The 12,773-nt window shown below is 43.3% G+C and overlaps 1 non-coding gene across 1 annotated transcript; it reads left to right on the top strand.

The window, feature by feature from the left end:
• The first annotated feature begins 7,824 nt into the window (after positions 1–7,824).
• trnag-acc (transfer RNA glycine (anticodon ACC)) lies at positions 7,825–7,897 on the top strand. Its single transcript has one exon. It is a non-coding gene; the product is annotated as a tRNA-Gly (tRNA).
• The last annotated feature ends 4,876 nt before the right edge of the window (positions 7,898–12,773 follow it).

Here is a 12,773-nt window from a genome sequence, read left to right as displayed (position 1 = left end):
CATCGCTAATAAGAAGTATTCTATTAAAAGAAAAAGAAAGAAGATTAATCAAACCGGGGGTTTTATAGGACCGCTGTTGAGCATAGCCGTGCCTTTCCTAACCAGTCTTCTAGCTTCCAGAGTGGGTTAATAATGGAATATGCTCAGAAAATGTTTTTGATCCCTCAGGAGCAGCTTGAGAAACTGAGAAAAAATGTTGTCGGGCCAGAGCCCATTAGACAAACGGCCGAAAACAACCTGGACTCTGAAATGAAAGCTATACAGGCCAGGGCCGATTTAAATCAGTATTCCAAAGCCCAGTTGTATACCAACACGTTACTGCGCTACCTCCGTCTGGTTAGACAGGGTGTTTTAACTTTAACCATGGCCTCTCAAGAAAATGGTTCTGGGGCTGATGCGGGGGGAACGGTTGATAAAGATGTTGCGGTGACCGAACCTGTTGAGAGTTCAGAGGGAGATGTTGTAACGGATGTTTTGAGAAACATGCCGGCCAGAAGCAAAAGACATGCAGAATATATCCTGCACAAAATGGTTCAGAAACCGCGGGTAACGGCTTGGAATGAACAGGGTGAATTTGTTTTTAAAGGACAACTGATCAAAGGTTCACACATGTTTGATTTGTTGAAGAGTGTCACTAGCACTAATAAGGTACCCGATAGTCGCCGACCTGTAGGCTGGAATGCTTTCCTACAGGCGATGGCCTGTCTGAACATGCCCCAATCAACAGTTCCTAACCAGGAAACGCGACAAAAAATCCGTCTGTGTAAAGAGGTGGAGCCTGATCTGACTCCGATATCTCATTACTCTGACCGTGCTGAGCGACCATCCTCAGGATCTATCCATCGTTGGGAAGCTTATTAATCTCATGTTTTTATTTGTCTCCCCTGTAAATAATGACCCGACAAACAATTTTTTATTTTTATTTTTTATTTTTCAAATGTTGTACATTTATTTATACCATAACCCCTGCTTTGTATAAGAATTGTGTTGAATAAAAACAAAACTAATGATTCAAAGGCTGTTTTCATTATTTTTTCACCTTAACACGCATGACATCTTTTAAAATCCTCACAAGAACACCCCATCTGTATACACGGCTGGCTAGGGTCGTAAGTCATTGTGTTATAAGGGGGGGTCCACAGTGTCCTGACAAACTCTGCCACTTTTTTATCATTTTGGCCTAAATCCTCACTGTACAAGGCCATAATATCGGGGTATGACCTTCCTTTAGATCTATGATATAAGAAAAACACACAGTGTTGACCACAAGTGAAGGTCTGAAGACTTTGTACTTGACGACCGCTGTAAATGGTTTCTTGACAGTTGTTGAGCAGAAAGTTATTGATCTTCCGAGGGAAAGGTCTGAAATCCGGGGGGTTTGCATAGGAATCAAAAAATTCACCACGGTGGTCCTCCCTTAGATAAATAGCCAGCCAATGTTCTCCGGGCATATTTTTAGGGTGTGTGTTGATTATGTACATTGCAGGTAAATTCTTGATCTTAAATTTAGGCAGCTGATCGCAGGCGTAGACTCCTTGAAACAGTTTCCGTGAGCCGGCCAGGGCATTCATGATGTGGTTGAGCTCTCTGGTGTTCATTTTAATAATAATCATACATAACGTTTCTCCTCTGATTCACCTCAATAATGTTGTCAAACACTGCATACACGACCATATTTACAGTGCGTGGTAGAGGCTGCTTGAAACGCATCTCCAAACGCATATTGCCCGTCTTCATCAGTGAAAAATGTTGTCCACACTCTTCGTCAGGGGTCAGGTTGAAACCGTACAGGGTGTAACCGCTGCAGTATTCCCGGCGATCGATCAGCAGAGTTTGATCCTTGAGATGGCGACCCGTAGCCAGTACTAGACTGTCATATTCACGAACCGCATTGCCGTTTTCAAAGTCAGGTTGAAAAGGTCTGGATGGAACCTGCACACCATCGACGTACAACGCTATAAATTCCGCGTTATAATGTTTAAAGTTAAAGGGGTTCTTGTTGTAAACCCCGGTAATTGCATCATTATCTTCGAGACCTATAATAACCTGTTTTGGGAGCTGTCCTAGAAACAGATTTTCCTGGTTCATCACCCGTGTCCCTGCGGGGATACTGTGGACTTTCATATAGACTCTTTCGATCGGGTACTTGGCGTTTGCCGTCATTAACGCCTGCGCGTGTCCTAGTTTAACCGCCGGGGAGACGGACACTTTTTTCACAAACAGCGAGGCCGATAATATGGTCAGTTTATATTTTTCAGTATCAGGGGTCATCAGACAAAAAGCACTTTTACTACGGATCATTTTAATTTTAATGTCTACCCCGTTGAGCATGAGTTTTTCTTGGAAAAATATGTCTGCATGGATATGCCCCATTAGCTCAAAGGTCCTCCCTTCTGTTGAAGAGGCCGTTCTTTTTTGCAAACCCTTATTGAGTCCCTCTGGATCCTTGTCGTCCATAGCTTCCGGGATGTCTTTGAAGAAAAGGCCGGGGCTGAACTGTTTGCTTAGGGTCTCCTCACTATAATTAAGTATACACTCCATCATGGCTCTATAGGGGTAAGTATTGCTGCTTTGACTAATGGGCCGATCTCCCAGGGTCACATTCACCTGTGTAAACATGGTGGCCACCGGGTAATTGATGACCCCAGCGTTGGTCGTCTTCTCGATTGCATCGCCATCCTCATCAGTCACTTTACAGTTCATTAAAATAAATGTGTTATTCAAATCAATATAATCCTCGCCATTGCCAGCTATAAAAAACTCCAGAGGGGCCGTGTCTGAAATTGCAGAAAGAGGGGGAATCTCTACATATATGCTCTTATCTATACTCGTTTGAGTGTATGGAACTGTAAACAGATCCAGTTCTGATTTGACGCATTCTTCCGATAGACTGTGGACAAAAGACATGTTTAAAAGATGTATCCTGAGGCTCTATTTTTCTTTCTTTGAGACTTTCTTTTTGCAGGTTTTTTCTTGTGCTGCTTCCTTCTCCGAGTGTTTCCACGATATGTTGGAGAATGAGAGATTCTTCGTTTTTTGTTAGCCACGGATCTTTGTCGCCCCCTGGTGGACACATGCTGTTTCTTCTTTTACCCCCCCTCCTCGCCATTACCATGAGACCCGAACCCTCCTGATGCTCATGGCTAGCTGCCCGGTTCATAACATTGGTGAACACGTCACTAACAATATTTTTAGCCGCTGATTTCAAGTGGGGTCTGGCTATAGCAAAGCCTCTCTTAAGCAGGGGTATGGCCATTCTAAAGAGACCACGAAAGAGTCCTCCTAGACTGGCGCCATACATTGTGGGGGCTCCTACAATACCGGGCAAGCCGTTCCATCTTGCATCTTGTAATAATCCACATAGGCGCTAGGATCTACATAACCCCTCGAGGTAGCCATTTTAATAATGTACACACTGTTTCAGGGGTCGAAAATGTAGTTTGACATTAACTTTACCGATGCGGAAGGGTACGTTGATATTCTGATCCAATTTTACTTCGATCGTGATGTTGTCAAAGTGGGTCTTTGAGACTGGTACGTAGTGTGGTTTGTCATAAGTAATTGTGACCATGTCATTGCTTTTACCTTTAATAAGTACATTTCTCAAAAGGGGGACATAACTATCCCCGACCCTCTGGTGGGTTATGATATCCGTATACACATAAAGAGTGTAAAAGCCGCCCCACCACTTCTGAGAACCTGCTCTCTGTGTCAGAATAGAACCCAAATATACGCCCCAGTTGGCCGCTGGTTTGAATGCTAATACCTGGTTTTGACACCTTGTACACTCTGTTTTTAATAGGGTTGTAATATAGCTAGATGTTGGGGGTGCCTTCTGAGAACTGTTTATGCATCTCATCTAATATTTTATCCACATTGTCATAATAACCTCCTTGTATCGTGAATGTCCATTGACTCTTTTTAACATCATCAAAAATGGCGAAGGTGGCATCCTTATCTTGTAAAACAGCCCAAGTGTAAGGATACTGTATTTCCGCCAACCCCACTTCCCACGACACCCTTAGATCTATAGATTTTCCAAATTGTACCGTGTAACTGGATATTTCATTTTTAGGATATATATCGAGAGAGGCATTACTGGGTAGAGTCACGTAGAAGCCTCCTGATTCCATCTTGAGAATCGAAAGTAATGCCCCCAACACACCCGCGGGCATGTTGTTATAAGGATTGAATATCGCAAACCTGTTGTTCCGGGACCCAACTATTGAACTTTTCAGGCCATCCAAGCCATTTCATCAACACATATTTTTTCCGGTTCTGGGTTTTTTCAGCTAATATCTTTTCAACTCTGTATACACTGTCTTTACCCACAATAATTTTTTGTAACTCGGCTTCGTAAAACGTTCCTTCTATATCCTCCCTGTCATAGTCTTTTAACCGGTACACGGGGGGGTCTCTAGCCAACTGTTCGGTAACTGTAAAATATTCGTCAGAAAATGTTTCTTCATAACCTTTGGCAAAAGTACTCCTTAGCTTTGAAACGCGAACCACATCACCGATGTTGAACTAATAAGTAGTTTTTCCCTTCTTAATAAATGGTCCGTATAATTTTTTATAGACCTTAAAAGAATTACTTTGATCAACATCTATAGGCTTCATTTTAATACTGGTGTGATACCCTTGGTTGTAAGCATCGATAAAATCCTGAACTTTATCAAAATACTTGAACGTGTTGACCGCTGTAAAATATCTCCACATTTTGGTCTTTATGGTGCGGTTAAACCTCTCCACTACCGATGCCCTAAGCTCATTACCGGTGGTGAAATGATGTATTTTGTGTCTCTTCAGTAGATTCTGAAATTCTCTGTTGAGAAACTCTTTTCCTTTATCAGTCTGCAGTTTTTTAGGACATCGACCCTGGGACAATATATCCTCAAAGGCCCTTGTCACCGCCCGACCTGTTTTATTATGTAGAATGTGAGCCCAGGCATATTTTGATAACACATCGATACACATCAACATCAATTTGTGACCATTGTTATGTTTTGATATATTTGACATATCGACTAGATCCATTTGCCATTGTGAATCTATGTCAGTTGCATATACGCGGTTTCTTTTAAAGTTAATCCTGAGAGGTTTATGTAAGGTATAGGCGTCTTGTTCCCGTAACCATTCTGAAACAACCACATCATTAACCTTCACTCCGGCCTCAGCGAGTCCTCTTTGAAAACCCTTCTTACCCGCCAAACCCCCAATCTTGGCTGGGTTGTAGTATAGTTCCTGCATTTGGGGAGCTTGCCGAGTCATTCTCTCAAATAACCACACAGACCCACACTATGCGCAAAGTTTTTATACAAGGTTTTTTATTCAACTTCAGGAGAGCAGATACCCCTTTTTAGACATTTGAGAAAAGTATAACATACACAACAATTTTTTCTACGGTCCAGACAAAAAGAAATCAGATGATTGGTTACTTGATCTATATCAACAAATATACCTGTTTCTTTATCTTGTAGGCACACACCTCAGTTACATATGTAAATAAAACAACAATATGACCTATTTTAAAAGTAAACAGAGGTGTATTAAACATGCTCAGTAAAAGGTCATACAGATGTTGATGAAATGGCCTAATATCATTCTTGGCCCCCTTGAGCCCTTCATCCCAGTGTTCGTACCCCCCGGTCTTTGTTACAGCAGCCATTCACTTTTCCAGGTTTGAAAGTTGATCCTCATCGATGGTTAAATCTGTAGAGAAAAGGCTCGCGTTGGCTACTTTTCTGTCAAGCACATGGTGTAATAGCGCTCTCAGGTTAGCTGCAGAGTGTTGATGACAGAACCAGTTGCAGAAGCAGTCCAGAACATTCCCCATGTTCAAAGTCCCTTAGTTCAGGTCAGAGTCTGAATCAGTGGCGTAGATGTCGAATTCTTCGTCGCTGCCCCCAGCTTTAACTTCTTTACGGAAGAAATAAGCTTTTAGCTTGCCAGCGGTTTTTCTACTCGGCTCATCCAGGTCATTGAGCAGCTGCCCAAGTTTCTCTATTATAAACGGCTCCTTTTTCAGCTCCAGCAAAATCTCATCTATGATTTTCTGGACTTGTCCCACAGTGACATGTATGTGGGAGTAAGAGAGCGCCTTGATTAGTGCCGGTTTCAGCCACGGTTTGTTCAGTCTTCTGTAAAACACATTGAAATAGAACAGGAAATAGTAACGGTCTGGTTCAAACAAACAACTGTGTCTCAACTGACTGGGGTGATTCACTTCACACCCCCGACAGACTTCTTTCAGAGCTCGGTCGATGAGAGCACTCAGAATATACACCAGGGTGCTTTTAACCACTCTGCTTACTTGGTCACATACCCCGGGCATAAATCCTGCGTCTTCATCACGCCCCCGGGACAGTCCGATGCTCATTGGGTCGCCTGGTGGTTTGTGGGGTGTTTCTCCATCCATTGGACTGACCCCCTCCTGAGACGCACAGACGGTAGACAGTTCGGCAAAATCGAGGCCCTCCATGAGCTCCAGAGGCTGGGGATCCCCGAGACTCATTTGGACATCCATCGCACCGCATGTTGTTTCGTCCTGAGGGACCGGGGTCTGAGGTCTTGGAGAGTAACCACAGTCAAAGGGTTCCAGAGTGTAAACAAAATCTGGGGAATAGAACCAGGGGTGATCCCGGGTTTGAAGAGGCCTGTAGAGCCTGTCGAAGTCCGCAGCTTTCGGGTAAGACATTCTCTTTAATTTTAAACCATGAATGAATTGTTGCACCTTTTATCCTATCTCTTCACTACGTCATGACACACCGCCCTCTTAGAAGAGAGTAGCCCCTGAGCCGTCAGACCCCCCTCCAAAACCCCACACGTCGTCTGTCGTAGTTCTGCAAGCTTTCCCATTCACACCTTTCAAAACCCTGAGTCGGAGACTCCATTTCGCATTCTCTTGGACCCTCTTGCAAGCCTTCTAGAGTCTTATCCACAAGCCCCAGATCTCTCCAGGCCATCACCTTCAACCAGTCCTCATAAGAGTATTCAATTACCGTCTCAAAAGGTTCCAACGTACCCTCCTTCTCTCCCAAAGCAAGAAGCTCCACTCCAACATAGCTGGGATCCCTTTTAAAGCGGTAACCCCGTCGAGCCCCCCAGAACAACACCCAGGAGCGTTCAATCTTCAAATTGGTGAGTACAGGAACCCTTGCCCGGGATTGTTTCTTGCGGGGTTTCATGTTGATGTCGCTGGACATGTTGAAGAAGCGGGATGTTTCAGAAGCTGAGAATTAAAGAGGTATTGCCTAAAAGAAGCGCGGGTTCTTAAATAGAGAGGAGAGTTTCGGGGCGTTGCCTTCAGAGGGGTGGGGGTATTTATGGGTGGCCTTGTTGTTCAGGGTTTTATGGGTGTACACTTTCTGACGGATATGACGTAGGAATAATTAAGGAAATAACTCTACCTAAAATCACGCCCCCCAATTATGACGTAGGAATATTAATAAGCTTAGGGCATACGTCATAACAAAATAGGCCGCGCCCAAAAAACCCTACTATCTACTCTTATGTAGTTGAAGGCGCAGTATAGCTCTCATAGTCTGGTGGTGACGGAAGACCACCAGCCGTTTGAACAAGCCATTCAGCATCACCTTGTTGGGTTAAGTGCAGGCACTGTCAGAGCGCAGGGCGTCCTGCCTTTGAAAGAGTTTCCGAAGTGTCCTGATGTGCCCTTTAGCAATGCCAAACAGGTCAGTGAAAATGGCATCCTTTCGCCGCACTTCAGACGCCATCTCACAGCCTAGCCGACCTGAAACACCTGAGCCCGTTTTACCAGCAGGCTTTAACGGTAACCATTTGAAGCAAGAGGCAGCGGTGTCAGTTTCCGTAGTGTAGCGGTTATCACGTTCGCCTACCGCGCGAAAGGTCCCCGGTTCGAAACCGGGTGGAAACAGCCTACTGTGGGCTGGCCCTTTTCGTCATGCTTGCCCTCGTGGTTCCCCGGAGGCGGTGGGTGTCTTTTCTTCATTGGAGTGCCCGCAATCGATGCACTCAGAGCGTCCGTCCGTCGACAGGTTGAAATTGTAAACGCTGGTGTAGCCACTTTTAATTAAAATCTGATGATGATGATGATGATGATGTTGTTGTTGTTGTTCTTGTTGTTGTTGTTCTTGTTGTCATCGTGGTCGCCGTCATTATTATTGTTAAAGTAAAGCAGTAGTTAGATTTGTTGCTACCGTAAGGTGTAGAAGACAACAGTTGGTATGGCGTGTGATATCAAAACATTCAGAATACTTTTAACCTATATAATTTATAAGCTTTGTAAAATAAACCCAAATATCTCTTTTGCGGGGATAAACGCTGTTCTGAGTAGTTTGTGACTTGTTTAATACCAAACAAAGCATCGCTATTAAAAAAAAAAAAAAATCACTGTAAAAGCGCTAGTTATTTTAGATCTTTATAGTTATTTTCTAGGCTCAGGTTGTTTTTTAGTGCTTATAAAGGCCTGAAATATTCTTAGTGGTTGTTGACTATAGGTCTTGATGCTTAAAAATGTTTTTTTGAGAGACCAAAAGGTTCTAATAAAAGTTTAGAGTAGAGAGGAGAGAGATCGTCTCCATCTTGGTTTCTATTTGAAATTTGATGCAGTGTCATTTTATTGGTTGGTTTTGATATGTTAATTGGTAACAGGGCGGCACAAAGGCCAGACCAGAACAATGCCTTACAAGCAGATCCGGCATGTGGCCATCAGTATAAGTATGAAGGTCTGGTCTTCAGCTCGACAGACTCATACTGACCTTTCGATTTAAGACTAAAGATCAACAATGTCCGGAAACAACATCAGCGATTCGATTTAAACGAGTTTTTAGGCAAGTCTTCAGATTATTTTCATTGACTCAGAGCGTGTTGTGTGCATGTATTGTAAATAAGGCTATAACATCTGTTTTAAGTTCTGTAAAATTATTTTTCAGCCAGTCAACAGGAGTTCATTCCAACGCTGAGGAGATCATCTGGAACAACGACGGTAAGAATTTTGTGTTTGCGCTCATGGGTTCTTATGCATGGGTGTGTGTGGTTTTGAAGCGGCTCATTAGAGTTATGAAAACGTTTTAATATATATTAATGCCGGTCTCTTTAATTACACAGAAACTATCGAAAGGCCTGTGATTAATGTCTCCGAGGATCGACCAAGAGAAGTGGTTATCCCTAGACAGGCTGTCTGCCGACCGGGTAAGAACTAAACCCCTGTTTGTTTGTATAACGATTCTGTAAGATGTTTGAGTCCAGTTTTGTTAATTTAAAAAAATTATCCTGTCTAACAGTATTAAGAAATGTGGTTCGAGACAACGAAAGGCCTTCCACATCGAGGGCTTGTTTCGTTTTACCTTCGAGAACCGTAACCTTTCAAGAATCTGAAAGGCCGTCAGCCCCGGTATCTGATAGCTGTGAGTATATATCTGCAGCCTGTAAGAGGTTAAAGCTTTTTATAAAGCGGTGTGGTTAAAGGTTAAACATGTCTCTTACCTTCACAGCGGTGCAAAAAGCTAAACCAGCCGAAAAACATAAGAAACGATTATTCTGTGGAGGTAAGTAAGATCTTTCAAACTTTAATGTTTTTAAAAGGGCTTTGTTTGCCCGTTGAGGGCTAATATTTAAGCGATGGGTGACCGTTTCCTGTAGGGCTGGGGGTTCTGGGAAAGATCTTTAGAAGTCCGGACAGGTCTAGGCTTGTTTCTGGGGAACGTGTTTAGAAATGACCGATTGCCGTACCGTCTGGTTAGGAAGTAAAGCCGTCCGAAAGGGTTTAGTAAGTTGTTTGGCTTATCTCCCGCTATTATACTTCTGTTTTAAAGTGGTTGTAGGAAAAGGCTTGAAGGTGTTCATTGTATTTAATATTTAAACAGATCGTGAAAACGTTTGTGAAACAGGAAGTCCCGGGATCAGGAAGCGTTTACACTTGGAAGGTTCGTTTAAAAATGAAATGTTGTTGTGTGTGTGTGTGTTTTATTAACAATATTACAGTTTTTAAAGAAACATTTAAGAAACAGTTTATTTACAGCGGCTTCTCTGTTTTAAATTTATTATCAAGTCCTAATAAATATATTGTCTGTAAATAATAAGGCGTTGTAGTGAATGTCTAAGGCTATTTTCAAAGGTCTAAAAAAGCTAAAGGTTTTGAATGTCCTGGACATGTTGTTTTAAGTTTGATTTCTGTCGCCGTTTAAAGATGTAAATGTAATGTATATTTTTATTCTTCCCAAGACTCTTGGGATAGTCATTCTGTGAATGAGCTATTGATGACAATTACCCCGTCTAAGTGGGATCAAACATCTTTCCCGGTGAGATCACCGAGAGGATCCCCCACGGTGGTCTTGGAGACCCCCCAACATCTACTCAGGCCACAGCCTTCTGGGGGTAATTCAACACCCCAGATTCAGCCCGCCGCATTGTCGGGCGGAACAAATACAGGCATCCAACAACCTCAGGGGTCGCCGTCAGTCAGGGCTGACACACCACCCAACGACGGCCTGGTTTCAACATCGTCCCCCCAGACCCGTTTCTTGGCTACAGAAACGCGGAACAGTACCCCGCGCTTGGCCAGGGTGTCACCGCAAAGGCCTTCTTGGTCTCCGTCCATGAGTATACGCTCGCTCCCTGCCTCCTTCGACCGAGATTTACCGGAGCGACCATCCTTTGAAGCTGAGCCAGGCCACCAGCCCCCGGAGCTACTTCCTGAAGGTCGGCATGAGTTGCTACATACTTTGTTACAAAATCAAAGACTTGTGTTAGTGGGGCAAAACCTGGTGATAGAGAGCCAAAACACCCTTATTAATACCCTTACTAACGAATTGTACCGTATTTAATGTTTTAATAGACACAAAACGCCTTACTATTGTGGGTTGTTGGAAAAATAAAAAATAAATTAAAAAATGTCCTGACTTGGTAAAAGAACTCACAAACTAAAGGATTATGAACAAGCTAGGGCCCCAAAAAGACCTTCCCGAGAGAACATCCCCGGCCCTGTTGTGAACTCCTCTGATGTCCCAATGAACCTGGAACTATTACAAATGATAAATGATTTAAATAACCCCCAATTACCACCGATAGAATGTGAATTAACAGAATTACCGGTGAACCCCGACCTGTTACAGATGGTCAATGATCTAAATAACCACCTCCCACCGGTAGCGCTTATAGAGGTTCACCCCCTAGTTCACCCCGATTTGTTTGAAATGGTGGAGGCTTTGGAGGAGCTACCCCGACCAAATTCTGCCCCTATTATAAATGATTTGAAACAATTAGAACACAGGATGGCGGCAGAAGCAGCCATCACTATAGAGGAGGGTCTTGACATTAACCGGTTGGATATCTTTGAAGGACTTTTACAGGCTTTAAATGAGCCTCCTCAAAAAGGGGGTTTTGTAGATGTCAGCAGTGGGGGTGTTTGGAATTTGGAGGGTTCTGAGACTGATAAGGCTGTGGAGGACATGCTCTGGGAGAATGTAGGGGGTGAAGGCTTTGTTCAAAATGATGATGTGTCCAAGAGTACCAGTGATCCCGTGATTATAGATAGACCGGCCTATAACAATTTTGAAATGATTCAGCGTTTTAATTTTGCAGAACTTTTAAATTGTGACAATTATGCAGAAATATTTGTCAACATATACGAGGCCTTGCAGAAAATGCTTGAACAGGTTGCTGAAAGGGTCAGACCTCGAGATGTTGTACAGTTAGAACTCAGAGGGGATGATTTGTTTAGCAACCTATCTGTAATGCTGAGTGGAGATAATTTAGACGTCTGGCTAAAATCGAAGCGTTATTGCAAAGTAACGCAGCCATCATAGCTGATGAAAGTCTGTCTCTGGTAATGAATGTGGTTCGTAACCCTGAGGGTGGGGTGCTTAGAAGACTGTCGAAATGCTTGAAGAACGACATAATTAGGACCAAGCTCAGGCAATTAGTGGTGAGTTCCAGTGGGGACAATAAGCTCTGTTTTGCTTACAGTTTAATAAAATTACTCACCCCCGACATGCCTGAACCCCAAGCTCTGCAAGAGGCTTTAATGCTTCATCAGAGGGCCGGCTTAAACTCTCAACAGATGGTTGCCTTTTCAGACATCACCAAGTTTGAGGAGTTGTTGTCTTTAAAAATTGTTGTGTGGTACCGTTGTGAGGTAAAGGAAGTATTTGTGAAATTTCAGACACATCCTGAAACCCATACACAGACACTGTTTCTCTTCCTAAGTGATAGTCATTACTTTGGAATAAAGAGTTTGACGGCTTTTTTGGGTTGTTCGTATGCTTGTCATTGTTGTTATAAGGCCTTCAATGATAAGCTTAAGCACCGCTGTGACGGTTACTGTAACGTCTGATTCAATCCCCAATGTTGTAAGGGTTTGGCCCCTATCATCCGATGAAAAGATTGCTTAAGGATTTGTCTCTCTGCGTTCTGTTTTTCCGAGCATAAGGTACAGAGGGCCGCTGCTGAGGGGGTTAAAAAACTGAGTTATTGTGATCAAACTAAATATTGCCCGCAGTGTTGCCTCCAGTACCGTTTTCATGAGGTTAAACCACACAAATGTCTGGAGCCGAGATGCAGGATCTGTAATGCTGATTTAACCCCGGGGTCCGAACACCAGTGCTTTATTCAGCCGGTTAAAAAGGAGCCGCCGCACAACCGGTATGTCTTTTTTGCTTTTGAATGCCGGCAAGAAAACGGGGTCCACGTTGCTAATTATATACACTGTATTGACATGTTGGATCGTGAGTGGTCAGCTAGCGGTGAGAGTTGTGTCAGGGAAATCATTACGCGGTATCGCGGTCCAAAAT

Source organism: Amia ocellicauda, chromosome 11 (assembly GCF_036373705.1).
Source record: "Amia ocellicauda isolate fAmiCal2 chromosome 11, fAmiCal2.hap1, whole genome shotgun sequence".
Taxonomy (NCBI): Eukaryota; Metazoa; Chordata; class Actinopteri; order Amiiformes; family Amiidae; genus Amia; species Amia ocellicauda.
Note: the sequence above shows the minus strand (reverse complement) of the source record. Positions and strands in the feature narration are given on the sequence as shown.